Here is a 5,554-nt window from a genome sequence, read left to right as displayed (position 1 = left end):
CTTTTTTTTTTTTTTTTTTTTTTTTTTTTTTTTTTTTTGCACCACTCTGTGCTCCAGCTACACTGAGCTATTTTGGGTCCCCCTAAAAGATCATATTGTCACCTCCAGGCCTTGGTATGGGCTACTTCCTGTGTGTACTCACTCCCCCTCCTCTGCCTCCATCCTACAGAGCCAGGCTGGTCACTTTCTTCTGTAGGTCCTTCCAAATGGCAGTCAATGTGTCTCAGACCCTTCCCTGATCTCTGGGCATACAGGGAACCCTGTTTACCCACTTCTCACCCTTATGGTAGCTGCTTCTTTTCTTGATTGTATTCCCTCTAGACTGTGAGCTTCTTCAGGTCAGGCCTCATTGCAACACCTACTCAACACCAAGCCCTGAAGACTTGTGGTGCCCAGGATTGTGTTGTGCAGAGCCAGAGACTCACGTCCTTCAGAGACGAGAGCTGCTTAAAAGCTGTGCCTGGATTATTTCCTGCTTCATCTGCAGCACCAAGTGCAGGACCTCTTAATACTGAGCGGGTGTTCTGGTCCTGGCGATCAAACCCAGGGACTCACACATGCTATCCAAACACTACCACTGAGCCACACCCACCCCAGACTTTTAGAAAGGGTCCCAATAGGTTGCCCAAGCTGGGTCTGAACCCCCTGTCTCAGCCTCCTGAGTAGTGGGATTACAGACATGTGCTGCCAGGCTTGATGAACATTTTCTGAAAAAGCAAGTGTGGAAAAGACGAGATGGCTGTAAAAACTGAAGCAGAAGTGACTTCATCCATTTACTCCTCAAGCCTCATCCAGCCTCTTGAGGGGAACATGGCTGCCCAGTTTTCACTGAGGTCAGCTTTCTAGCCAGTTCCTCTGAGGAAGAAGTGAAGTATACAGTCACTCTTGCTCCCCAGTCCCAGCTGCCAAGGACCTGCCCTGATGTCCCTTGGCTGGAGTCTGATCCTCCCAAGATTCTCAGTCATTCTGTTTACAGGCACCCTTGCTGGTCACGCCCCAGCCCATATTGACCTCCTGCTTCCTCAACCTTGGTCTTGTCCTGGAGAACAAGCCCACTCCTGTCACCCTCTGGGAGGTGTGGGAGGTGTCAGTGAGCTCGTACTGTTTCCCTTGAGGGCTTTGGTAGCACATCTTACCAGGCTCCAATTCCCAAAAGTATCTCACATGTACAACCTGTGTATCATTTCTGAGAGGTCGTTGTGTGCCAGGGTCCACATCCAGCACTGAGGCATAATGGAGAAAAGAGAGCCATGGTCCTTTTCCTGTAAACTGTAGTTTACATCAAAGTCATTACAGTAAAAGGAAGCCATATTCACATTTAATATATGATGAGAATTATAATAAGGGCAGCAGAAAAAAAACAGTTCTATGTGAGAAAACAATTTTTAAAAACTGTGTATGTACACATGTGTGCTGAGATCAAACCCAGGGCTCTAAGTGTATGGCACCACTGAGCTATGTCCCCAAATCCAAGGATCTACTTTAGAGCGTGAAGCATAGTGGCACAGCTATTCAGGAGCTGAGGCAGAGGCACAAGTTCAAGGCTAGCCTGGCCAACTTTGGGACACTGTTTTAAAATTAAAAAGGAACTTGAGAGGCTAGAGCAGGAGGATCACCATGAGTTCAAGGCTAACCTGGGCTACATAGTGAATTCAAGGCCAGCCTGGACTACATATTGAGATTCTGTCTGAAAAAACCAATAATAATAATAGGGCCATGTGTAGTGATCCCAGCCTCTGGGAGGCCGAGGTAGGAGGATTGCTATGAGTTTGAGGCCAGTCTGGGCTACATAGTGATTTCAAGGCAAGCCTGAACTATATAGTGAGACCTTTCTCAAAAAACCAAAACTAAAAAAAATCATCATCATCATCATCATCATCATTATCAATCTCATCATCTCTTCTTAGACTGGACCCTGGACAGGATGCTGAATCAGTACTTCTCAACTACCTCCTCTTCAAAATGGGGATAGCCACCACCAGAGGGCAGAGGTGAGGCCCGCATGAAAAAGGGTACAACCACCCGCTTCTACACAGACACACACACCTGCCAACATTTAGAGGGTTTCAATTCCTAAGCTCCTGTTCCCTGACTTATTTCCACTCCCTGTGGTCTGCTGAGACCTTCCCACCCTCAGACTCATCCAGACAGTTTACATCTGTCACTGGCCTCCCTCCTGGTTGAGCTGGTCCAGCCCCCGCTCTGAGGAGAGTGGTCTGTGATGTGTCCCCACCCCTTCTTCTCATCCTTAGCTTTGAAAATTTCCCAAAGCTTTAGCAACTTCCACTCTTCCCACCTCATGCTGTCCTTGGGAACCTTGAACATGAACAGAGTTTCGAGATCTGTGTCCTCCGGGTGAGTCCAGACCTTCATCACCAGCCTGGCTTGTCACAGCCATCTCTGAACACAGCCCCAGGACATGAGAACTCTCTGCAGCAACCTGGTCTCAGCTGTGTGATGATACCAACCTGAGGCTAACCTGATTGATCCAGACATTTTCCAAAATAGTATTTGGAGACAGATAGATGCATGGTGCATGCTTGCCCCAGTTGTTAAGCAGGCTGAAGCAGGAGGGTTGCAAGTTGGGGCCAACTGAGAGAGAGGGAGGGAGACAGAGAGAGAGAGAGAGAGAGAGAGAGAGAGAGAGAGAGAGAGAGAGAGAGAACAAACTACTATATAAAAGAAGTGGATATGTAGCTCAGTGGTACAACACTTGCCTAATATGCCTGAATCCCTAGGTTCCAGGCCCAAGTATATTAGCTTTTCTGTTACTAAGACAAAATACCCAACATCTCAGTTTAAAGGGGGAGAAATTTATTTTGGCTCAGTTTCAATGGATTTAGTCCCTGGTTGTCTGGCTCCAAGGCAAACATTCACAGTACAAGTGCATAGAAGAAAAGCTGCTCATTTCACAGCAGCTGGCAAGCAGAGAGAGGGGAGGAAGGAGGCACAGACCAGAATACATTTTTCCAGACCTGGTTGTGGTGGTGCAACTCTGTGATCTCAGCACTCGGGAGACTGAGGCCCAAGGACTGCTGTGAGTTCGAGGTCAGCCTGAGCTACATAGCAAGACCCTGTCTTAAAACAAAAATAACTCACCCATCCAGGTCACACCTCAGTGATTCACCTCCTCAGACAAGGCCCCAATTCCATGAATTCATCAAGGGGCTAATCCACTGATGAATAGAGCATTCCCATGACCCAGTCACCTTCCAAACACGTAAAATCTGGGGGGAACATTTTAGATCTAAACTATACAGTAGCGAAAAAAAAGGGGAGAAAAAGATATCCAGGTCAATAAGCTCATAAAAAGATGATCCATGTTGTCAGTCTTCAGGAAATGCAAAACAAAACCACAATGAGACACCGCTTCACACTTGCTAGGATGCCTAAAACTGGAAAGACAGATAATAACACAGACGTGGGAGTGGGATATGGGCCCCCTACCAATGCTGTGTTGGCCAGGCTCCGTCTCCCAAGACTCTGCTAATGGAGATTCCAAGCCCAGTGTTCCTCAGGAACGCAAATCCATGAGATTCTGCTAACTGGGTGCCCAGAGCCACTCACCTCCCATGTCTCCAAGACCTTCCCTTGGATCCTCTGACTCCCCCAGAGGAACCCCGTGAACCACCGGGATCCCTCGCTTGTTTTCATCTATAGATACATACTTCCCTCCAGCCCAGCCCCTGGAAACTAGTGCTACAGTTGTGTCTCTTTAAGACATGTTGTATAAATGGAAGCTCATAGCAATTAATCTTTTAGGAGGGCTTTCGTTCCCTCAGCATAATTTTCTGAGGATTCGCCCACGTGGCTGGTACATCAGTACTGTGTTCCTTTTTACTGCTGAGTCGTATTCCATGGAGTGGGTAAAGCACAGTTTATTTACCCAATCACCCCACTGAAGAACATCTGGTCATTTCCATCTGGGAGCTATTATGAATATAGCTGCTTTGAACATCTGTGCACATATTATTGTGTGGAGACATAAGTTTTTATTTCCCTGAAATAATACCCAACAATGTAGTATGTGAATCATACGGCAGTTATATGTTTAGTTGTAAGAAGAAGCTGTCAGTTTTCCAGAATGACAGTACTATTTTATGTTCCCACCAGCAACATGTTTCCCTGCATTTTCAATGGCAGTTGTTGTTGTAGCTATTTTTATTTTTTCCAGTCTGATAGCCTGCAGTGATAGCTCATTGTGGTATTCGTTAAAGGGCCAATGATGTTGAGCATTTTTTCATGTGCTTATTTGCCCTTCATATGTCCTCTTTGGTGAAATTTTTCGTATCTTTTGCTGGTTTCCTAGTTCTATTGGTTTGTTCTGCTGCATTCTGAGAGTTCTTCGTACTTCTCCGTACTAGTTCTCCTGTTAGATATGTGGTTTACAAATATTTTCTCCTAGCCAGTGGCTCTGGCTTGCCCTTTTTATCTTTGTTACAAGGTCTTTTGCCAAGAAAAGGCTTGTGGTTTTGATGACATCTTAGTCACTCTCCTCATCACTGTGACTCGGTACCCTACAATTTAAAGGAGAAGAGGATTGTTTTGGCTCACGATTGTAGAAGTTTTAGTCTATCCATGGTCAGCAGGCTCCAAGGCAGAAACGGCCTGGTGGAAGGGCCTGGATGGAGAATCATTGTTCTTACGGCAACCAGGAAGCAGAAAGAGAAGGGAGAAGCTGGGGAGGGAGATGCAGTCTTCCAGACCATGCCCTGGCCAGACCCCTTCCCACCGGACTCCACTCCCCACAGCACACTCAGTATGCACACTTCAGTGGATCAACCCACTGATGACTAGAAAGCCCCACGATCAACTCACCTTCCAAAAGTCCCACTCAAAAAGGGGGTGGGGCAGGGATTTAGCTCAGTGGTTCAGCCAACTGCTTCACAAGCGCAAGGTCTTGAATTTTATTCCCAGTACCAAAAACAAACAAACAAAAACAACAGAGTTTAAAAAAACAACAGAGTTTAAATCCAAAGCCCCATCTCTGAACACATGAGGATTTGGGGGACATTTTAGAGCTAAATCAGAACAGATGAAGTCTTGTTTTCCAGTGTTTCCTTTGATGGATCATGCTTTTTGGACTAAATTGAAGAGCTCTTTGCCTATCCCTAAACCCTAAAGTTCATCTTTTAGGCTTTTATTTACCCAGTAAGTTTTGTAGTTTGTTTTATGGTTACATTTAAGCCTGTATCCATGTGGAGTTAATCTAGCAATCTACCTATCATCTATTTTGTGGTACCAAGGATTGAACCAGTGTTTCACACAGCTACACCCTCATCCCTGTTTAATTTTGGAGAGAGGGTTTTGCTAAATTGCCCAGGCTGGTGTCAAGCTTGCATTTCTCTTGCTCAGCTTCCCAGAGGGCCACAGGCATCCATCACCACTCCTAGCTTTGCGTTGATTTTTGTATAAGAAGTGAGACCTTCAATGAGAGGTAAATGAGGGAAATTTTACCTGCCAATCTCATTCAGAAATGCAGAGTTCACTTTTTTCTTTTCTTCTTCTTCTTCTTCTTCTTTTCTTTTTTTTTTTTTTTTTTTTTTTTTTTTTT

General features: G+C 45.5%; 1 pseudogene; it reads left to right on the top strand.

Moving 5' to 3' along the window:
* LOC104855523 overlaps positions 1-5,554 on the top strand; it is a 14,630-nt pseudogene that overhangs the window by 2,082 nt on the left and 6,994 nt on the right.

The sequence above is a fragment of the Fukomys damarensis genome, unplaced genomic scaffold, assembly GCF_012274545.1.
Source record: "Fukomys damarensis isolate Sample0158 unplaced genomic scaffold, DMR_v1.0_HiC HiC_scaffold_36, whole genome shotgun sequence".
NCBI classification, from domain to species: Eukaryota; Metazoa; Chordata; class Mammalia; order Rodentia; family Bathyergidae; genus Fukomys; species Fukomys damarensis.
This window is presented reverse-complemented; position numbering and strand designations above follow the sequence as displayed.